This window comes from Carcharodon carcharias, chromosome 2 (assembly GCF_017639515.1).
Source record: "Carcharodon carcharias isolate sCarCar2 chromosome 2, sCarCar2.pri, whole genome shotgun sequence".
Taxonomy (NCBI): Eukaryota; Metazoa; Chordata; class Chondrichthyes; order Lamniformes; family Lamnidae; genus Carcharodon; species Carcharodon carcharias.
The window spans coordinates 186,145,292-186,169,884 of record NC_054468.1 but is presented as its reverse complement, the minus strand read 5'-3'; the positions used below and the strand labels follow the sequence as shown (position 1 = coordinate 186,169,884).

General features: G+C 41.8%; 1 protein-coding gene across 4 annotated transcripts in view; it reads right to left on the bottom strand.

Moving 5' to 3' along the window:
• prox1a (prospero homeobox 1a) overlaps window positions 1-24,593 on the bottom strand; it is a 122,681-nt gene that overhangs the window by 7,502 nt on the left and 90,586 nt on the right. The gene's annotated exons all lie outside the window — the stretch shown is intronic.

Sequence of the window (24,593 nt, the reverse complement as noted above, 5' to 3'; positions counted from 1 at the left end):
ACAGTTTCCAGTTTATTCCAGGAAGGCTATTTCTAGAAAGATGATCTTTACATTTTATCCTCTTTCATTCCAGCAATCAGACTTATCTACCTCCACACTCGAATGCTCAAATGCATTGTACAAGCTTTCAACATCTTCCATAATTTCATTTTTGATGCACAGAAGCTCTGTTTCTGCAATTTGCAGATGCAATAGGTCAACAACTTGACTCAATATATAGCAATGAGATAAGAATGTAAAGGCAATTACCTTTAGAAGGCATTTTATTTTAATTCCGTACTTAACTCTACAACCATATTTTTATCATTTATCAGGGATATTTCCCAGATATTTAATTTCAATATTTTGGAATAAATTACGAATTAAGTTAAGGTGACATCTCATTTCATGGAAGTATATAGGGAGAATAAGGACACTTCAGAGAGTACTTAGTTTCAAAAGGAATGTAAGACTGAATTCCATTAGCTTTAGTGCATTATATGAACATTATTGTACTTGTGTTCATCATAAAGCCTAGAAATATCGTTTTCCCTATTAAGCTTGACAGCATGAAGCGATGTTTTATCACAAATACTAATGTTTTCATTTAACCTACTTGCAGCATATTGGCCTGGATTTAACAGTATTAGTAACAGTGAAACTGCCAGAGTTCATCTCAGTCCTTCCCTGAATCCAACAGCAACCTTTGTGATCTGTACATGTGCAGCTAAATGCAGAAATTCAGAAGTTGCTGTCAATAATTCTAAGCTTCTCCACCATTGAAGTCCCCACAGACTGTAAACAATTAAGAATCACTAGACTGACAAAAACCTGCACTCTAAAGCAATAATATCATCAATAAATTGCCTTAAAAAAGTTAGGCCTTGTTAATGAAATTTAATTGAGTTTTTAGTGATCTATTAATTCATAAGTACTGCTGAAGAACCTCTCTAGCCCTGGAAAACTAATTTTACATTTGAGTAATGTCACATTTTTCCATTCTGATAAAAAACATTTTATTAACATTTTTTAAAAAAGATTTTCTGATATTTCAGTTTCTTGTGTTTGTCACAAGCATTTATTTTGCTCTCTGTACAATTTAATTAAAAGTGAAGGATAATCAATACATTTTACTTCCTGGTTTGTTGTCTCTGAGAATGTTCTAATGTGACTGGCTACTTACCTTGCTGTATAACATCACTGTTGCTAGATACTTGGAGATCCCTAGGCTCGGCGCCAGATTCAAACTAAAGTTGGGAAAGGGGGCATCTAAGCCACTTGAGATTGATAGATCTTTGCGGACAGTTTTCATCAAGGTCATGCAACATCACATCACCACTGACCACAAAATACAAGCCATTAAGAGCAGCACACAATCCATGGATAGAAATGCCCTTGAATGATGTTGTACAGTCATTTACTTCAGTTAGTGTTCATGGACTTCTTGGTTGTACATTCAGCAATTGCATCACTCACTCAGATGATATTTCTAACAAATGCAAACTGGTTTGTCAGTTTTGAAAGCGGAGTATCAATTTTCTGAAAGGCAATGCACTGTATTTTGTCCGGCAACACGGATCCTCCCCACCAGTTGGAGAACTGGTGGGAACCCTGTGCCGCTCCTGAAGTGCAATTAAGTGCCCATCAGACAATTAACTAGACAGCGTCGGGCCTCCCTTGTGATTAAGGTGGAAACCCCATCCGTGAGAGACGCTGGCCAATCAGAGGCCGGCAGCTCTCCATTGCAGGCAGTGCCAATGGGAGCAGTGGCTGCTGCTAATAATGCAATAAGACCCAGCCCTAGTAGACCCAGGATCAAGAAAGTGAGGGTTGGTCAGGGATTTACTTTTCTACATCCCCATCTCATTCCACCAGGGCTAAAACTCCTATTCATATTTTTGTTACCTATGAAATGAATTTGTCCTCACAACCTGGTATTGGATGGATAAAAATGGATAGGTGGAACTATCCAAGTGCTTGGAACCATAGATATTAGAATGTTGAACCTAGGATTGTAGGATATAACATGTTAATTGTAAGTTATAGCATCTTGATATGGCTCTTTGTCGATTGCTGATTTGTTGGGATAATGTTGATTAATAAGAAGCATCTAACAGAATTAGGTATGCAAAGATCTATAAATGTAGACAAGATCTCAGTTTGTCCCTTCTGGCATAATTTACTTAATACTGTTTAGCAAATATATGTTATTTAAATATAGAGTGTTAAGAATTGGATTACCAAGGTGCTGTTTTAGGGCTGAATAAGATGGCTGGGGATGGGTGGGTGGGGGGCTGGTGGTGGGTGGGCATTGGTAGTGGCAGATGGCTCACCACCCCCCGAAAAAAAAGTCAGCCAACATGCTCCACACCAACCCACCCCACAGCCATAACGCACTGCATAGCGACTAAACAAGGGCTAAGTGGGACTTCCGCCCACACTGGGAAGAAGTCATGCTCTCTGGAGCTGCTGGCCAATCATTTTGGCTGGCAGCTCTATCAGTCCCAGCAGTGCCAAGAGTGATTCAGTGACAGCTGCCAAGACTGCAGGAGAAGAAGGAAGAAGGTCCATCGATCCCCGGAGAAGGTAAGTCTGGGATCTGGGGCAGGGAGGGTTCGGGTAGGTCATGGAGGGGGCCGGGGTGGGGAGAGGGGGTGGGTTTAAGGCTACGGGTGGGTAGGAAGGAAGGGAGGGTTAAATCTTAGGGGGGCAGCCCCTGAAGAGTGACACCCCCCCTTCCTTTCACCCCTTCGAAGAAGTATTTTTTAAAAATTGGACTGCTCATTCCTGCCCAGGCCAAACATTTTAATTCATGGGCAGCGTATTATCAGGATCAATTGGCTTGATAACAAGCATGATTGACCCTTGATTACTTATTTGAATATAGTGGGTGGGCTGCCAATTTGGTGGGTGGGGGGATGTTGGGGGTGGGTGGGAAGGTGGTGAGGTGGGCATCTGCCCTATTTTACATGTTGCCCCTGCCCAAAACATACCCAGCAGGGGCACGTAAAATACAGACCTTTGAGTGGGAGGACATAGGGCATACATGCAAATTCTCATTTAGAAAATTTCCAATCTTTATTGAGTTATAAAGCAATGTTGAATGATAGTCAGGTACTTTCTAATATGGAAGAAGGGAAATATTTGGTGACACAGTCGCCAAGGTTGATTCTTACACATCTAAGATAGTGTAACTCTGTACCATGGACAGAAAACCTGGTAAAAAACATTGCTTCACCCGCTCAAATTGTAACAGTGTGTGCTACGGGGGAGAGTTACCCACAGATCCCATAGTATTAGAAAAGAGAAACAGAGGCTGGGCTTTCAGCTTGCACATTTGCTAGCCCGTGATTTTCCTCCCTTTTGATTTTAATGGAGAGATAGACTGTGGACTGGTCCTCTTCCGACTCTTCTCCACCATTGTTCAGCTGGGTGGGAGTGCACTCGTTGGTTCCATTCTTAACCACCAAATCCTAGCTGGAGAATCACCATCAATGGCTTCTCTTCTCATTCCCACACAGTCACCTGTGGTGTCCTCCAAGGATCTATCCTTGTGCCATATCCTATTTCTCATCTACATGCTGCCCCTCAAAGGCATCATCCAAAAACATGACAGTTTCCATAGGTATGCTAGCAACCACTCCATCATGGGCAAAACTTTTAGATTGGTGGGCACGCGTGCTCTTGACCCGCTCAAACGTAAAATGATGCGTCTTGACGTCGGGTGAGCATCCCGACATCAATGAACAGTCACGTGATATTTCATTTGGTGGACGTGCCAGAGTCAGCAGCGCGCCTGCCAACAATTAAAAGGCCTATAAAGGCCTATAAATGAACAGAATTTTTTGCTGCCTCTCCAACCTTACAGCTGGCGGGCAGGCGAAAAGGCCAAGCAACTTTTTAGGAAACCTCGTCCATGGGAGGGATAAGGTTTCCTAAAACAAATAAAAACAAAATAAAAAATATGAAATTAAATTAATATGTCCCTGCTGAGTCACATGAGCAGGGACATGTTCTATTAATTATTTATTTCTTTATTAACTTTTCTGAAAATGCTTCACCTCCCTGCGGCAGCTCTGTGCCTCAGGGAGATTATGAAGAGCGCACTTGCGCAGATGCACAAAGGTCATGCTCATCCCACCCGCCCTCCTCCCCTGCCCGCACAGGCAGTGCTGAGCGCTGCCACTCATGTTTCACACTAGGTGGGCCAATTAAGGCCCATGAAATCGCCTTCTGGCCTAGCTCGTGGTTGGCTTCCCGGCCGCCCCCGCCGAGCCCATCCGACAAGGGTGAAATTCCGCCCCATCTCTCTTGACCCCTCTGCTGTCTCCAAATTGTCAGACTGCTTGTCCAATATCCAATATTAGAGCACAAATTTCCTTCATTTAAATGTTGGGAAGACTGAACCTCTTGTCTTCAGCCTCTGCGACAAACTCTGCTTACTTGCTGCCACTCCATCCCTCTCAACTACCTGAGGCTGAACCAGACTGTTCACAACCTCGAATATGACCCCGAGATGAGCTTCCAATCACAGATTCACACGGTTACTATTTTCACCTCCGTTACATTGCCCAAATTCACTCCTGCCTGAGCTCTTTTGCTGCTGATCCTCATCTATGCCTTTCTTATTTCCAAACCTGACTGTTCTAATGCACTTTTGGCTGGTCTCCCACACTCTATCCTCTGTAAACGAGGTTATCCAAAGTTCTGCTGCCTGTGGTCTAACTTACAGTAAACTCCTTTCACCCCTGCACTTGTTGATCTACCCTGGTTCTTGGTTAAACACTTCGATTTTAAAATTCTCATCCTTGTTTTCAAATTCCTCAAAGGCTTGACCCCTCCCTAGCACTGTAATCTCTTCCAGACCTACAACATTCTGAGATTTGTGTGCTCCTCTAATTCCAGCCTCCCAGATGTTGGTGGCCATGCTTTAAGTTGCCTAGGCCCCAAGCTCTGGAACTCCCTCACTAAACCTTTTCATTGCCCCTTCCTCCTCTAAGGCACTTCATTTTTTTGGTTATCTGCCTTAATATCTCATGTCCTTCAGTGTCACATTTTATTTTATAATGCCTCTATAAAGCACCTTGGGATGCTTTATTACATTAAAGGTGCTATATAAATACAATTCATTGTTGTTCTTGCTAGTTAGCAAGTGAACTGAAAATCCCAGTCATAATCTCCATTATTTTAAACTTCTGCTTGTTCCTTCAACTCTTTACAGAACAATATATACTTGCGTGTGACTTGACAGAAGAGGGAATTTCTTACAAATACAAGATTTCCCTGAATTAGACAGTGACAAAGGTAAACTTTCCCTCCTCATCCTCCTCAACCTGCCTGCATCCTCTTTCACAATTGACCACACCATTCTCCTCCAACGCGTCTCTATTGTCACCCAACTAGGTGGGATGGCTCTTATGTGGTTCCAATTTTATCTAATTACAGCCAGAGAATCTCCTGCAATGGCTTCTCTTCACGCTCCTGCACCATTGCTTCTGGTGTCTCCCAAGGATCTATGCTTGGCCCTCTCTTAATAATCATCTACATGCTGCCCCTTCATGAAATCATCAGAAGGCACAGTGTTAGTTTTCACATGTATGCTGATGACACCCAGCTCTACTTCACCATCACCTCTCTCGATTCCTTCAGTGTTGCTGAATTGTCTGACTGCTTGTCCGACATCCAGTGGTGGATGAGTAGAAATTTACTCCAATTAAATATTGGGAAGACTGAAGCCATTGGTTTTGGTACTTGCTCCAAACTCCATTTCCAAGCTACCAACTCAATTCCCCTTCCTGCCAATAACCTGAGATTATTCTACCCTCTGTAAATTTGAGGTTATATAAAACTGTTGCCCTTATCTTAACTTGCAGCAAATCCCAATCCCCTGTCACCCTTTACTTGCTGATTTATATTGGCTCCTGATCAAGCAATGTTTTGACTTTATAATTCTCATCCTTGGGCACAAATTTTCGCTCAGCGGGCAGGCACGTGCCTGATCCACTCAAGTGACACGCGTTGACGTCAGCCGAGCGTGTCCGCCAACAATTAAAAGGCCTGTTAAGGCCATTAAGTAATCAATTAAATTAACATTTTCACTGTCTGTCCAACCTAATGGGCAGGCGAAAAGGCCAAGCGGCCTTTGCGTTTTTTGGAAAACTCATCCACTGGCAGGATGAGGTTTCCAAAAGAAAATAAAAACTTTAATTTTTCATTAATAACATGTCCCTGCTCATGTGACAGAGTCACACGAAGGGACATGTTTTATTAGATTTTTTTGTTTCCTTTATTTTTTATTATATTTCTTCATCTCCCTGAGGAAGCTCCATGCCTCAGCGAGATTATGCAGCGCTCACTCACGCGCATGCGTGAAGTTTGCCCTCGGCCCGCTCGCACTCCCCACCCCCCCCTCACTGCCCGGCACAGGCAGTGCTCAGCGCTGCCGCTCGCGTTTCACGCTGGGTGGGCCTGAATTGGTCCGCCAGCGTGAAGTTGCGGTGCGGTACCCATCGCCCGAGGTGCTCAGCTTCCCATCCGCCCCCGCTGAGCCTGCTCACCAAGTGAAAAATTCTGCCCCTTGTTTTCAAATCTCTCCGTTGCCTTGCCCCTCCCCACCTCTGTAATCTCCTCCTATCCTACAACCCTCTGAGATATCTGAGCTCCTCTAATTACGGCTCTTACGCTTTTCAAATTATAATAACTTCGCCATTGGTGACTGTACCCTCAGTTTCCTAGGACCCAAGCTCTGGAATCCAATTCCTACACCTTTCCATTTTTCTACTTTGCTTTCCTCCTTTAAGACGCTCATTAGAAGTTTTTGGTCATCTGGCCTAATGTCTTCTAATGTGGCTTGGTGTCATAATTCATTTTATAATGCTGCTGTGAAGTACCTTGGGATGTTTCATTATGTTAAAGACGCTATAGCCTCAATGTTTTACTCATTGGGCGCGTGCGATCGGCAGACCTGGGAGTGGACGGGAAACTGGTCCCTGACTGCGATTGGCCTCCAACCGGGATTTCATGCTGGCCAATTAACGGCCAGGCAGCATGAAACGCGCCTTGAGAAAGGCTCAGCACTGCCAGTGGTGGCGGGAAGAGGGCGGGCGCTAACATCACCGCAGGCACTGGTGAGTGCTTCCAGTGAGTTCCCTGAAGGCAGACAGATGCCTCAGGGAGCTGCAGACCGCCATAGAATAAACAAAACAAAAAAATATGTCCATGCAGCAAAATCAAGCACCTGAAAGAATACCTCATTAAAAAGATATTGCCCAGATATTTCTTTTTATTTTATTTTCCCACGGAGAGTTCATCCCGCTCTGGATCGAGGTTTGAGCAAAACTGTAAAGACCGCCTGGCTGATTGGCCTGTCCACCAACCGTAAAAGTGGACGGGCCACTAAAAATTGCTTTTAATTGTTTCCTTAATGGGCTTAATTGTCCACTTAATTGTTGGCGGGTGCACTTCCGACTGCCGCGCACGCTTGCCAAGCGAGGTGCCACGCAAGTGCGAGACGACATCAGGATGCTCGCCCGACGTCATCTTGCGCTATTTCATGGCCAGACGGATCAGGCGCGCCCCTGCCCGTGGGACATAAAATTCTGGCCTATACAACTACCAGTTGCTGTTAATTAAATCCTGACAGCTATTTACAAATGAGGCTGATGTTCTGGGAGGGAAAAACAATCTCATCAAGGATCACATCATTTTGCAGAGTAACTCTGAGTATGTCCCAGTTTACTTAATCAAAATATCCTAAGAACATAAGAAGTAGGAGCAGGAATAGATGGCTGATCTTCTACCTCAACTCCACCTTCCCACACTATCCCCATCTTCCTTAATTCCCAGTCTACTGATCTCTGACTTGAATATACTCCACGACTGAACATCCAAAAGTCTCTGGGGTACAGAATGATCAAGGTTCGCAAATCTTTGAATAAAGGAATTTCTCCTCATCTCAGTCCTAGATGGCCACCTTTTTATTCTGAGACCGTGACCTTTAGATCCAGACTCCCCAGCCAGGGGAAACATTCTACCAGCATCCACTCTATCAAGGCCCTTAAGAATTTTACATGTTTCAATGAGGTCACCTCTCATTCTTCTAAATTCCAGGGCCAATTTAAGGTTTTTGAAGCATCTCCTTTGCTTTCGGAAAATGTTGGCGTTTCCATTTTTGAAATACTTATTAGAATGCCAAATAATTTGAAGTGAAACCCTAAAGGAAGGTGTCAGAGATATATGCTGAAAACAAGCTTGAAGAGAAGAACGCTTAATGAGAGGATCCCGGAATACGCTTGAGAGAGAAGTTACAGGAATTGATCATGATGAGAAAATTGAATAGTATGAGCATGTTATTTACGAGTTATAAGAAACATTGTTAGGGCTGTTACGGTTGGGAAAGTTTAATGTCAATAGGCCTGACAGGGAAAGTTAATGGATGAGCTAATGACATGGGTATTGGTAACATCAGGAGCTGATACAGTCTACCTGTGCAAGGTGTGGCTAGAATAAGACAGAAAGCTAAAAATAAAAAGAAAAGAAAGAAGACTGATTGAGTTGGTTCCATTTTAGGATAATTCCAGTTCAGCAACATGATGTATTCCCTGACTTTCTAGTCAACTCAATTCAATCCACATCATTAGCAATATCAAGTGAATTTAAAACTGCCAAAATAATTTTAATAACATTTCTAAAATTAAACTTAAACAAAACTAATGATGCATTTGCTCCCAAAATTAGGGAAGAAAAATGCCACTGATTACAAATCTGTGATGGCCATATTCAGCATTTCTAAGTCAGTAATAGTTATACATACAGTGTCCCAAATCTGGCTGCTCAAAAACCAGAGTTGTCCAGATATGGACATTTTTAGAATGTGCCATGCATCAATTTTAATTGAATGAAATAAAAAGAAACACCTTGGAAAACTTGGCTCAGCACTACATTGGCATGGTGTGGCATTGGAGTAGTTACCTGCATTGCCGTTTCTGTGCCAGTCTATTCCCATGCTCCGCCCGACCCATGACCCCACCTGGCATGGCTTGGCCCAAGCCGCCCACTGTCCAAACCACCTACCCAAAATCCGGGAAGATCCGAAATCTGACACGGCCTTGGTCTCGAGGTTGCCATTTTTTGAGACACTGTACGCATGTGGCCATATCATCATAGAATATTTTGGTCTCATGGAGATTCTATTACAACTGATAACAGCTGGTACATTGGGGAAAAATTCTCAGTGATATCAGCAGAATTACTCAGCAACCTGTGCATTGATCAACTTCCCATTTAAAATTACATCTAACTTATTTTAACAACTCAATGTGTGACATAAGCAGGATTCACAATAATAAGTTAGGGGTGACTCCTTATCAACAAACAAGTCAAGTAAAAGATCAAAGTCCAGTTTACAAGATACCAAGCTTAATTATGAAGTCAAGGAAATAGAACATATATTTCTTTATTGCACATGCATATCCTTTATATACACAATAATATTTTAGAAACAAAAGGCTACATGTTAGTCCTTGTCTTCCCTTCTAACCCAATCAATATTGCTACAGATATAATTTGTGGCGCCAATAACTTTTAGTGTCATGCAAAGTACACTTTTGAATCCTTATTCGTTGCAGCAGAAGATTTCTATGCTTTGTTACCACTGAGGAGCTGGAACAAAGTTGGCTTTAATATGGGCTGTGTGTTTTACCACTTTTCACCAGTGCTCCTGGTAGGTGTCTCTACAACAGCTTTCTGTAAATTTAATATCATTTGCACTGTCAGAAACTGCTACTAATTAGCAGCATCTGCCCGATAGAGTTCTAGCCCAGTCATGCTCTTGGTTTTGGTTCTGTTTTGGTACTGGAAATATGATCAAACTCCAAGTTTCCTACGTGGCGTTGGGTAAAGTATTTTGCAGGAATCAACCACGTGATCGTAAATATCTATTTGTAATCAGCTTGAACACACAAAGATTCAGTTTTAGTTCCAAGAATGCAACAAATTTGGTTTAAAATTCTCGAGTGCTATTTTTAAGACACTGGTTAATGTGCTCATGTAAAATTACTCTGTGTACTATTATAATTACATTCCAATCTGTTTGAAATAAATGGGTAGTAAATAGGAATTTTAAAAATGCCTGTGTTAAAAGAGCATTCACTTAAATTTCAATTGTGTTGAGACAGGTTTCTCAAAGTTTACTTTGTTCTTCATGTCTTAGATGTCAAGGTTAAAAGGTGTAAGTGCTAAGACCTATAAAAAAGTCTTTCAGTCACCAAAGGGTTAATGCCATGCCCTTACCCATTCCAAATTACAATTAGAAGCAGGAAATATCTAGAGATCAGCTATATACTCAGCAGATAAGCATTTAAGTTTAATCTGTTCTTCAATTTTTAAGAATAAAGGCAGTAAAGGTTGTCTAAAATATTTATGAGGAAGTCATCCCAGGAACAATCTACATTTGATTTACTGTGCAGCAGTACGGTCACAGTGGATTAGACGTACAAAACCTCTAACAAAAGAACAACAGCTGATGCATGTGATGTTAGGAGGTGACTGAACAGTTAAAGCATGCTGCTGGCTGCAGGCAAGCAGTCAGCAGATGTAGACAAAAGGCAGTGACAAGAATAACCCTCTCTCCAAGGCGAGGAGTTGAGAATCCAAAATACCAATAACCCTTTTCTCCTTGCCCTCCCTACTGTTATCTTCTTATAATAGTAAGTGCACGATTCCCTTTTACAGTCAAAAAATGAGACAGTACCGCTGCAGCATTTACTAACCATTAAAGCAATTAAATGACAGAAATTGAACTTTTTGGGAAACTAGATACCTTAAGAGACCTACTGGGTGTGATTAATTTGCCTTTTTGAAATGTTTTGCAAATCAGTTTTTGCGAAATAGCAAAACCCAGGCTCTTGTCTCTTTCACCTTTGTAAAATTCTCCCCTCTGGTACAAGTGACATCGGTTCACTTGCAAGTGTTTTGTGAAGGCAGGCAAACGAGCACAGTTTCAGTGACCGCTAACCTTGGTATGTACTGACACTTATGATGAGTATCCGCAGGACACAGAAGGCAGGCAGGCTGCTATGTCAGGCTTTTATTGTGTGCTGCTGAATCTAGGGACAGTCAGAAGATCAAACAAATGACCCCTGAAGGCAAAGCAACTCAGAAATGAGGTGATTCTATGGCACAAAGTGACTACATTTACATTGTGCAGACTACGCGCTCTTTTGTCCTGACAAGCTCACAACGACTTGATTGACTGCTGCCACCTGATGCTGAAGAGGTGGAGTGTGTTATTATGTTCTTAAGTTCTAGGAATTGCTGATTCTAATAAAGGAACCTGGATGACTCTTATTTGTCATCAGTACTTTATTCTGCAGACATTCCAATTGTTATTTTGCTTGGGGAATGTCTGTAAATGTATGTCCCCCCGGTTAGGAACAAGGCGCAACACAAGAGGGGGCAAAAAAAACAGCAGGAGGCAAATAGTCAAAGTACTTCACCGAACATTCATTCACCCTTGCATGCACATGACTTCTCTGAACAAACTCTCCGTTCCCTGCTGTTTGTTAAGCAAATATTGATCAAGGAGAGTTGCATCTCCTGATAGCAGTGACATAAGCTGGGGACTTGTTCTGTTCTGCAGAGTCAATTCCGCGTCTAAAGAACTAAAGACATTTTACCTATCTTGCATAGTTTTAATTGTGGATGGTTAGTGTAACTACAACATTATGTTAAATATTTCTGTAGACTGAGAGGTTTATTACTAAAAAAGCACGCATTTGGAAAAATGAATTTTAATATTAAGAAAATGGTCATAAATTTAAAACCAATGTTGTTGAGAAATAGCTAAAAAAAGTATCAAGTGAATAAGCAAAGCTTATTTGGGAGGACTAGAAGAGGTTTTCAATGAAATGAAGAAACATGAACTACGGTTCTCTTATTTTCAACATTTTCGAGTAGAATCGGGGGGACAGAGCATAGTAATTCCAGGTTTAAAACTCTCCCTCAGTAGTCAGTAGATTAAATATGCAGGTCTTGATCCCTTGAGTAGGCTAACAGCTTGGTCTGACCACTTTACATATAATAATCAATTCTTAATACCTCTTGGTAGAGGGTGATCCCGTTAGGTAACGAACAGACACATACATATCGCTAATCGTAGCTCTGAGTGAAAACATTCTTGTTTGGTCAGCTGTTTAAAAAACACTGAGAAACCCTCTTGGCCTCAATTTGAGACGCAGATAGAAACCGAGCTCAGAGTTCAACAAAGAAACTGTATTAAAATATTAAAAAAAGAGATTATTAGATTAATTGATGATTAGTGATTAAGATTATTTACCTAATTTGGAAAAAGGCAATTCAGAGCAGTTAAAATGAGGTTAGTGGAATAAACAGGTGCTAAGAGAAAAGGCTCCTTCATACAGAACTTAATGCCTTCCCACTAAGGTACTTAAACAGTCAGATTTATGGCATGGTATGAGCCTGTAAACTTTAGAATAAGATGTGCTTAATGTGATTTTCTACTTTGATACTGTACGTGGCAATGCTATCATAATACAGGTTTAAGTGAACTGTCAAAGATCCTGACCAGCAGACTACATCCCAATTCTTTCTGAGACACAAGCATGATCTAAGTGGTTATATGTACGGCATGTCATAAGATTTAAGGAAATTACATGATGCAGGGTACATAGTTCATAGCGTCAGTTTGCTATAAATACTATTTTCTCATTAGTCAAATATCCATTCAGAGAATCAGATTTTCAATGTAGGTTACTAATTACAGCAGTATTGTCAAGTTACTTCACATCAATAGATTTTGAGCTGTTCAGTGAGCTCCTACTTCTAAATTAGCACATGCAGCACTTAAACCCTGAAAACCCACCACTTCTTGGAGGGTCTTGCTCCTGCTGGGGCTGTGAAGAATATTACACCCTCCAATTCCAACATCATACTTCAATTTTAGGGCTGCTTTTATGATCAGAATGATATGAATGCAGAACAAATATGTATATTGAATAGTGTGGAACAGGGCATAAGGGTTCAGTGCATTACTCAAAATATTTCATCCCAGCATTTTCATGGATCATTGCACCACCACAATATCAACCTCAGTGAACCTTATGGCTTGGCTGACAGCACTTCTGCCCACTTCTGTCTTCATACATGCTTTGACAAGCAAGCTCCTAAAGTCATTTATAGGTAAATTTAAGATAGGCTTTTATAATCCTATTCACATAAAACATTGGGGCAGGATAGAGAACAGCTGGGGATGGGGAAGATGCAACACTTCTGTTTAGTACTGAGCTGTTGTTCCACAGCATCTCTCTCTGCTTTGAAGCAGGTCATGGATCTCAACATGAATTTTTAAATGAACCAAGTGATTATAGAATTGTATTCACCAACATAAATCATAGTATAACAATGTAAACATCAGGTGTTATTGGAAATAATTTGATTCAGTAAATGGTTCAAATGATAGCACGATTGCAACTTTTTCTGTTATTTAGCAAGGAACGCTTGTCAGATATTAACTTTTTCCACAGTGATTTTACTCAACCAGCCTTCTCCCCCACTTCAATTTATTTAAAGCCTTGTCTTGAATTCAATAATTTAATTTTTAGCAATGAACATGATAAATGCCACAATCCTAAGGTATTAAGTGCAGCTATATTTTATGCAATTGTACACAACCAGAACAGAAATAAATAGAAAATGGATTAAAACTACCACTACCAAGCTTTATTTATCCAAAAGGTTGTATTTCCAAAGCAAATGACAGGATTATATTGGCATTCCACAAAACTGGGATTTCATTTCTTTATACATGATTATGTGCCTTGACAGACAATCCTATTGTAAGATCTCTAAATAAAACTTTGATCAAATCTTTGCTGCACAAGTTCATGCTCAACACAATATTTAACACAGAATCTACTGCCTAGCCATCTGAGATGTCATTTCATAATGCAGAATTTGAGGTTCAACTTTAAATTGTAACCATTACCCTAATAAATTCATCCATTCATCTACCATTGAAGATGAGGACTCCATCAGTGCCAAACCAGGACATGCTACCCCTGCAAATTATACAAATAAAAAACTTTACTCAGACCTCCAGATGAAACTATGACATGGAATTTGAACTGTAAGTAATGATTCACTCTAGCTGAATCCCACAAAGCAATTGAGCCAAGCACATGCCATGAGTTGGGCAATAATGAACAAAATGTGTATGTATACAGAAAGTACAAGGAATCAATGGCTCCTCAAATTTTTACTAACACAATGTGGAAATGTAGTTATCCAAATGGGTTAAACCTAGTTTGAATGTATTAATCCTTGATTTCTTTTCAGTAATATTTCTTTTTAGGACATGTTATGAAGTCAAGAGAGTCAGCTGAAGATCTGAATACCAGGCTTCCAAATGTTTCCTAATGTTTACTTTTAGGGCCTGCTCAAGAGTGCCTTGAGTCAACTTCTCCTATGATATTTCATTCCTCTCTGTTGAGAACCTATTTAGAGCCTCATCATAGTAATAGGACTGAGATCAGGAAACTAGAAGCTGGTTTTAACTTCTACAGTATCACTGTACAAAATATTTTAATTTGAATTTTAAGATGTATTGGGTTTGAAATTGGATGGCCTCATTTATTTTTCAGTGCCAGGTTAGTGAGGATGACAGTATTTTCCTGCCTTATGCCTCCTCTCAACTTAAGGGACACCTTCACCCAGCTATCTGGCATGATGAGCAAGCTGCAGATAGTGTACCCACTCATTTACACAATGCAGCATAGGGGTGAGAAGGCCCCATGCTGATGCCTGCACTTCCAAGCTGCCTGTGACCTCTACGTTCAGCAGAAGGGGCCAGCAGCATTCTTTACAGACCACATAGCCATGCTAAAATAGCCTACTATCCTTAAAGGCAGGTTGTACATTAAAAATGCTGGTTAGGCCACAGCTAGAATTTTGTGTACAGTTCTGGTCACCACTTTACAGGAAGGACATAATTGCTGCCAGGGCTTGAAATTTAAAGCTATGAGGAAAGATTAGATAGGCTAGGGTTGTTTTCCTTAGAACAGAGGAGCCTGAGGGGTGACCTAACTGAGGTGTACAAAATTATGAGGGGTAGACAGTAAAGACTTGTTTCCCCTAGGTGAGGGGTCAATTACTAGGGGGTATAGATTTAAGATGATTGGTGGAAGGGTTAGAGGCCACGTGAGGGAAAACGTTTTCACCCAGAATTCACTTTCTAAATTGGTGGCTGTGGCGAGGCTGAAATGCTCAACTCATTTAAAAGCTACTTGGATCTGCGCTGTAACCTACATGGCTACGGACCAGGTGCTAGAAAGTGGGATTAAAATGAGGCTAGTTTCTTTTTCATCTTTTTCTGGCCGGCACAGACATGATGGGCTAAATGGCCTCTTTTTGTACCATAACTTTTCTATGGCTCTATGCTACACTGGGGGCATAGTGGTGCAAGTGGGCAGGAGGAGAGATGGCATGGATCCACAGGGGATCAGAAAGTCCTCAGGAGCCACCCTCTGAAAAGAGAGTGAGTAGATGGGCAGGAAGATCAAAACTCCCAGAGTCTGGACCCAAGGACCGGGCAGCAGTGCCAAAAGAAGTCTAATGACCTCATGCAGGTGGTCAATGTATCTTCACATCTCCTGCCCACCACAACACCAATTTCTCATGCTGTTCAATGCTCCTCATCATTCACCCCCAAGGGTGCGGCATTCCTAGCACTCAGGACTCATGTCTACCATCCAGATACACCCACCAAAGCTGCCAACCTCACTCCCACCTCTTATTGCCTCTGCATACCTCTAGCTATTCAGCTATGTCAGGCATATCAACCAGAGTCCTACATAATTGCTGACATTCTTACTCTTCCAAGAAGGAAGTGGGACACAACAGAAGGGAGCAGAGCAGAATCAGCAGGGGACAGACACCTGCACCTCTTGAACCCTACAGAAGAGATGGCTCTCTGTGTGGGGCTAGTTGTAATGGGACCCACGGTAATCAAAATCATTGAGAACATTGAAGAATGTTCCTGCTTTATGCCCCTTCTCAACTTGCAGCACATCCTCATCCAGCTCTCCGACATGATGAGCAAGCTGCTGATGGTGTCACCATGGACCTTTTGCTTTCTACCCTAACCCCTTCTGTCACACCAATCTTGCCCTTCTGAGTTCCTGCTTTCAGACACCCAAGAACTGCAACCCACTCAGCCACAACACACCCAGGTGGATGGAAGAAAGCAACAGCATAGCACTAATGAACAAATCCCATTACTTGGTTTCACACTCTTAGCGATCAGCTCAGAGGCTGATGATACACATACCTTGGAGGCAAGTATATAGCTGGGATCAGCACACAGTCAGTCATCCAGGTACAAGTGGCCTGCAGCCAGACCGGGGCAAAGCACAGTTATTTGCCAACTCAGCAGAAGACAAGGTGGCAGAAGAACGCGGCTGCAAAGGACCCAGATGGAGCAGTATACAGGGCATGCACATCGAGATGTTGCCCTGCCAGATAACCTCCTGCCACTGTTAAGGAGCATGAAGGATTCCAGGAACGGCCCTCTCCGCAGTCTCTACATCCGCCATGCTCCAGACTCAGATGCTCCCATACCTGTTTCAGCCTTTGTGTGGACAGGTCACTTATTCCTCTGCTTATTTTACCACATGATCATAGCTAGATGTCTTCAACAATGGCTTCTCGTCCCACCCTTTAGGCCATTTGTTTTCTCACCCATATGCTGCCATTGTTGACATGGACTCAGCTTCTTCCACGTTGACACCAATGGCACCCAGCTCTATATTTCCCCCACTTTTTGTGACCTCTCCACTGGCTGTGTTGTCAGACAACTTGTTAAACACATAAGGGGAGAAAATTGTTAGCACAGCATTGTTTTTTGATACGATCTGCCAGTCATTGGGACGTAGGGCCTATGCCGGTGTGATGCCAGGTACATAGGTTGTTCATAATGGTCAGAGTACTGATTGTACTCAATCAGCCTATGCATGCAAAACTTAAAACATAGGGTGGAATCTCCTTGTCCTGCCAGCAGTGGGAAGCTTGGCGGGCGGGGGAATTTAATTTGGCTTAAGACCGAAAATCAGTTTCCTGATGGTGGGATGAACTCTAGCAATTGTGTTCTAGGGATTTTAAAGGCAGGTTAAAGGTGGGCTGAACTGCCCGACAAACAATGTTGGGATACCCTTTTGCATATGTTAGCATGTCATGCATGCTCACTAAAAGCTCACTAGAATTAAGTTCACCCTCCAAATTAAGATCTGCACCAGCGAGAAATTAGAGTGTTCACTTTTACATGTGCACATAAGTGGTGTGCACCTGGTGAGGTAGGCTTCTTCTATGATTAATGGTGAATTGCTGCTGCACTATCCCCTTTGGGGAGCATCAGTAAATGCCAATCCGTGCTTGAGACCCGGTCATGGCAGTGCAAGTTGCATAGAGGATGATCAAGGAAGGGAGGAAGGATTAGAGGGGAAAAGTGGAGCAGTGGCTGGGCAAAGGTGGAAGGGAAAAAGCAGGCTGTCCGGGTGCCCTTTAAATATAGTGTTTGGACTTTCGACCCCATTAGGTAATGGTAGGGATAGTGACTTCCTGCTTGCCCCTGCCATGGAAGTGGCAAGCTCCCTGTGGCAGTGGCAAGCTCCTTGCGGATGCATATTTGATGAGCTGAATAGTGCAAGATCACGTGTGGTCAGCCATCCCGCCTCCTAGCAGAAATCACTCCCACCAAACCTAGACTCCAGAGGAGAAGGTTCCAGCCATAAAGCCTAACGCTAGATATGATTTCCCAATTGGACAGCACTTGCTGAACAATCCTGAACATGCTAAGAGTTACACTAACAACCAATTTAAGATCATCAGTCCGGCTCGCAATGTGGCTCACTTTTGTTTGCTAGGAGGTACATACTTTCATATTGAGGGAGCTGTCCTCTGCAAGCAGAAAGAACACGTCCAGACATTACACCTTTTTTGAATGACACAAAAGCATGGAGGACAATCGTTCCTTGGTGCACTCTCCATGACAATGCCTTGGCCAATCATAGTCGACTTGCCAATCACTCAGCCCCCTTTTCTCATGCAGTATAAATTGTTACTCCCTTTTAAATCTGTCATTCTTGTGCCTGTCCTAATGAGTGCAAGATGAAAAACTTAGACAGCCTGTCTCTTTTTCAGCAAATCATTTATTTTATTATTGGAAAAGTTATGATAATATGACATCTATTATAACATGTATAAGTACTTTGGTTTAGTTATTCATTGGCTTTTGCTATTTACTGTCTGATCAATTCATTTGTCAGCTAATGCCGAAAATTAAGTTTGGTACTGGGACGTTCTGCCCCTTCTTAAAGATGTGAGGAAAATCCTGTAGAGAACTAAGATGCATCCAATAGCTGAAGCAAATTTAAAGAAAAGTTTTTCATTTGTTATCCAGGGCACACTATAAGAATTATCTAGATATCAATGATGTATGGAGTAACCGTAACAACCAAAATTGAGATACAAAGGTCAAAAATATACCTAAATGTAAAAAGGGACAAAGAAAGGCATGAAGTTTAAAATAAATTACAGGGAACAACTTTACAATATAATTGTTGCGTTTGTTTGACAGTTCAACTGTAAAGCTTTTAACTAACTCATCAATATACATTTTTCTATTCTCAAGTAAATATTGTGTTATTTGGGTTTGTAATGAATAGTTGAAAACTTGGAAAAAACATTGAATAAAACCATTTCAATAAACTCCATATGGGGAGAATTTTCTCCCTGTCGAGCGGGCCGGTTGGGAGCGGGCGTGGGCGGGCATGGAGCCGGTTGTTGCCAGTGATCAGTTGCACAACGCCATTTTACATGGGCAGGTCAGTTAAGGCCTGCCCAGCATGACGTGCGCTTGGTAGCACTGACATGTGGGCGGGGGGGGGGGGGGGGGGGGTTGGGGCCTGTGCTCTTTTGTGCATGCGCGTGAAAGAGTGCAGGAATCTCCCTGAGGCACAGAGTTGCCTCAGGGTGATTAATTTCAGAATGAAACAATAAAAAAAAATAAAAAAGAAAATTATTCAGACATGTCTCCTCATGTAACAGTGTCACATGAGCTGGGACAGGTTTATAAATTTTGTTAAAACGTTTTCTTTCATTAATAAATCCTTCATGAAACCTCATCCCACCCATGGATGAGGTTTCATGAAAAATGCGAAGGCCGCCTGGGCTCTTCGCTTGCCCACCAATCTTAAGGTTGGATGGGCAGCCTTGACAATCACTTTAATTAGTTTATTAATGGCCTTAATAGGCCTTTGACAGTTCGGCGGGTGCGCAGCCAACTCTGGTGTGCACCCGCCGAACTAAAGGTTGAAATGATGCGCGGTGACGTTGGGATGCACACCTGACATCACCGCGCATCATTTTACACGTTGGCGCGCATGTTAAACAGAAGTTTCTGCTCCATCTTTTCCAATGCAAAATGTTTGGATTGTTGATCTTTTCCCTAACTGTATGCCAAAGTGGGGCAACTGATCAACACACTGGTGCAAGCAATTGGCAAAAGCACCAAAGGTGACGCAAGGAAAAACTTATGCAGTCAGTGGCTAGAACCTGGAATGCACAGCCAGAGAGAGCAGTGAAGCAAACTGAATCGTAGCTTTCAAAATGGGAATGGATAGGCACCTGAAGGGAAAAAAGTTTGTAGGCCTACAGGGAATGGGCAGGAGAGAGCCTGCTTGATGGGCCAAATGGCCTTTGTTGCTCTAACCACTCTATGGTTATATTCTACAATTCTATGAGATATCAAGGAAAATCTACAAGGGCCCAGGAAAAGGAACATTGCAAGTAGATTTATATGTTATGGGCTTAGAGCCTATCGATACAGTTCTACTTACTGCAATAGAAAGATTAAAAGAGAAAATCAGCCTCTACTGACAAGAAGTTTTAATTGGCAACTTGATTTTCCCAATAAAACAATTTTATTTAAGAACATAAATGGGTTTGGGAAAAAAGCTAAGCAAGAGGCAAAAACTTCAAATAAAAAACTATTCCCGTTAGTCTTAAGCCATGTTTCCAAAACTGATATACAATCTCAAAGCAAAATTTGCTTACAAAATCAGACCAACATGTAAACATTAATTTCACAGAATCAATGACCTATGTGAGATACAACTCTGTTCCAAGATAAGCTGGCTCTAGTGTCACTTTGTCAAACAGATTTCAGGTTTCTCAGTTAGATAAAGATGGTTTCAAAATGGGCTGACGTGTCGCAACCAAGGTTCAAATGTTATTTGGCCTTGAAGCAGCCACCAGTCTTCAAGCACAAAGCTGGATAAACATACTTAAAAATGATAAGATAGCTGGTGCATTGATCTCTTTCTAGCACTTTTAAAACAAAATTTGATTCATACGCTTTTAAGTCAATCACTCAACAGACAAGTTAAAGGAATGGTGAACCTTATGGACAATGTTAATTTACAACACTGACAAACAGGAGAAAATGGACTAATAAAGTGTTGGCTATATAATAAATCACAACTGCATCTTGTATTATGTGTTATCGCCTTTCCCTGCATATTATATCATCAATTTTTTACAACAATGGTTCACACAGGAAAGGTAGATTATTTCCTTTGAGGTTTCATCTTATTCTTCAAATGAAGTTAGGCCTTCATCCATAGAGTACCATATGCAATTAATAAATCAAAGAGGTACATCTGTTTAAGAGACATTGCTGGTTGAAATCTGTGATTTCTCCTTCCTGTAAGCACCTTATTAAAAAAAAACTCTCCACCATGCAACCATTGTGATCTTCAAGTAGAGCAGTATAAAGCTATGAACCAGTTCATCCTACATATAAGGGAGTATTTTCTTTTTATCTTAAAGTAGGCAAGCTGTTGCCAAATTTGTTAGCGTTAACAAAGTCAATTATAATTAGCAATAGTGAGGGGAACAAGTTTGTGAAACATGATTCTCAGTAAGCCAATTTTGGATAATGATTGATCAATACCATTAAGTCTGATGCCTTCCCTATACCAGGGAGTGAGGAATCAGACTCCCAGGATATTAAAAGAAATAGGTGAGAACATTCCACGTGAGTTAGTCATAATTTTCCAAAGCTCTCTAGACTTAGGAATTGTGCCTATACATTGAAAAACTGTAAATGTCATCCAATTATTTAAGAAGAGAATCAGAGAGATACAAAGCTATAAATGTTAGTCTAACATCACCTATGGGAAAGTCACTGAAATCTATCATCAGGGACAGGAGTGACTGAGCACTTACCTGCTGATCAAAGAGAGTCAGCATGGATTTGTGAAGATAGGCTACATCTGTCTAATCTTGTTGAATATTTTGAGGAAGCCACTAGCATGGTGGATAAGACAGTGTCTATGCACATTGTCTATACGGACTTCCAGAAGGCATTTGATAAGGTGTCACTCAAAAGATTAGCAAAAATTAATGCACGTAGAATTGGATATAATTTTGTGATATGGGTTGGTAATTGGATGAAAAGTAAGAGACAAAGAGACAGTCGGTGAGGAAAAAGGGAACATTCTTTGGTTGATGGGATGCGACAAGTGGAATTCCCCAGTAATCTGTACAGTTGCCTTGGCTACCAAATAATATATATGTAATGTATATTAGGAATGTGAAAGAAGGAATAGCGAGGTATACATCCAAGTACGCAGCTGATACTAAGTTAGGAAGCATAGTAAGCTCTGTAGGTTGGAAAAGATGTTACAAAGGGACATAAACAGATTAACTGGGCAAAACTCTGGCAGATGGCCTTCGATGTGGTGAAGTCCAAGTTCATCCACTTTGGATCTGAGAAAAACATATTGGAATATGTTTTTAATAGTGAGAGACTAGGAACAGTGAGAGAGGGATTCAGATATTTATGTACATAAATCATAAAAAGCTGGGGGACAGATACAGAAAGCAATGAAAAAAAAGATCAGTGCTACCAATAGGAAAAATGAGGAAGTGGTGCTTCCTTAGTCTGACCCATCTGGTGTACTGTAATTAATTTTGGACAATGTGCCTCAGGAAAGAATATTGGCCTTGGAGGGTGTATGGCGCTGATTCACCAAAATAATACAGGAGCTTAAATTAAGAGGATAGGTTGCATAAGTTTGGCTCACTTTCCCTTGCAATTAGAATGTTTGAGAGGTGATCTAATTGATGTATTTAAAATGAAAAAGTGATCTGATAAGGAAGAGATTTGAGGGACTGAATGGCATACACCTGTTCTTATAACTTCTCCAAGGTCCTGGCAGTTAAAGGGTGGTCAGCTGGAAGCATGACAATTGCAAAAAAATCTTACTTTGAGGACAGAGGGTTATTGTACATAAAGAGTAAATAATTTACTCCATTCGGAATTCTCTGCTTATCTTTTCGATCTCTCCTCAAGTAGCACCACTCAAGGAGGATCTATCATAGACTCCAAGCACCACAAAGGCGTCTTTGCAGAACTGCTTGTTCTTAGCAGGCAAATATTGCACTAAAGGTTACTCAAGTGTCTTGGAAGATCACATGTTTGAAGTTAACAATACTTTTCTTGGTGAAATAGATTCTGGCCTGATGACGGTCAATCTCTTATTGTAAACTAGTGAGCTATCACTCTCACACCAGGCATTTATAAATCTTAATCCCATAAAATACAAACAAAAGAGTCAACCTTCTCACACTTTGGGCTGAACCTTCCCTGGAGCAGCAATCATCTTCAGATCGCCACTCCGCTCCTAGACTGGAGCTGCACATTTCTCAACCAGACTTCCAACCCGGGCCTGCTAAGAATAGCTGCTCGTGGAATCCCTTCCGTGTAGGGCAGCAGCGTTGGGTGGGGGGGGAGGTGTGTGTGTGTGTGTGTGTGTGTGTGAAACCACGCTCCCTTTTTCCAGCACTATCTATAAACTGATAAGTTTAAGTGTGTTAAGAAGGTTAAGTGTGTAAGCTAAGTTGGTAGGGTCGGGGTGGGGGGTAGGATGATCAGCGCAGGGGGATGCCGTGGGGCTAGTCAGGGACATGAAGAGGGTAGTTGGGTAATCAGTGGGTGTGGGTCAGGGGTTCAGTGGAGGTTGAGTGGGGGGAGATGGGGTGGGGTGGGTCAGTTTCCTGGTTACCTAAGAGTTAGGGGTGGCTTTACTGCTTTTCCTGGGTAACCATTCTGCTAAGAGGGTCAGAACCATACAAAGTCCCCAATTTAAACTGGAGTTTCAGATGGTTCTAGGCGCAGGGTAATTGCTCAATGGAAGTTGAAATTTCCTGGCAATTTCAGTGCAGTCCTTGCATGGGGACTTCTGGTGGGGGTGGGGGCGGGGGCTGTGTGTGGTCCCAGTGCATCTTATCAATTTCTCTAACCTGATACTGAGGGATAGTTGTGCCCAAAAGAAATGGAACATCAGGTGCTAAAAGGACCACCATGTTTGCATGAAACCCGGGTCACTTTATTAGAAGTGAATAGGTGTAAACATGGATTGGGTTATTTTGGCTAATGGTTGGAAATAGGCCCTAAATTGGTGCAGCATTAACAAGATTAGCCTAATTGCCAATTACCATAATTTGAACTTCCCCAGATGTCATAAACAGACACCCGTAGCTTGAGCACTCAATTGCTCATTAGGACACCATGTGTGGAGTTCTCCGGCTAGCACATAACAGCACAGGGACTGAGAGAGAGGGCGCACTGGTTCTCAAATGTAGCACTAGGGGGCCTGTTGGAGGAGGAGCAGAGGAGGAGGTATATCCTGTACCTGCAGCGGGGAGGGACATCACTCTTTCCTGCAGAACCTGGTGCTGCTTTGCTTGGCCTCTTATCCTCTTCCCATTCCTTGTTCAGACCAAGGGAGACCCCTAACAAGGTACCCATGACGAAGCACTCCCTTCCACCTGGTGATTCCTTTAAAGGTGTCCAATAAGGTGAAGTAGCACAGCACCTACTCTTTTCAGGTAATGTCCTCAGAGAATTTTCACAATACATGTTGCTTGAGTATTGGTGAAATGTTGACAAAGTGACCCAGAAAATAACCTGGTTGTTTCAGAGGTCATGTTTCACAGCTCCAGCAGTAATGGGCATGAAATGATGAGTATCCCTTTAAGCAGTGCTTGAAATCGGCATTAATACTGCATTTAGTCCCAAACAGCTGGTTGCTGTTAAGACAGGGCCTTAGTTGAAGCACTAGCCACCAAAATGCCATGCAATCTCTTTGATAAGCACTAGCAGACATTTTAAGTGGAAATCAGCTGTTTAACAAGCCTCTGGACAGCCATTCTTAGGGTTTGTTTCAACTCATTCTCCAAAATGAAGTTTTGGACTAAAAGTAGGTTAAAGGGACATTTCAGCTAAAGGTGCCAACTTGCCACCTCTAACTCTTTAATGCCCAAAGTTTTCGGTGAAAATTTCCCCCAGAGTTCTCAAGGAGTACATTATTTAAGCTGGCTTAATTCTATTCCTTCCACCCAAATACAAATTATGAGTGAGACAATACGTCAATGTTCACTCTTTGCTCATGCAAATTTACAAATTGAATTTGTTAGGGAAAAGGAAAAGGATGGAGATAAAAGAGCATTAGCAAATAATTTATAATATAAGCAACTCC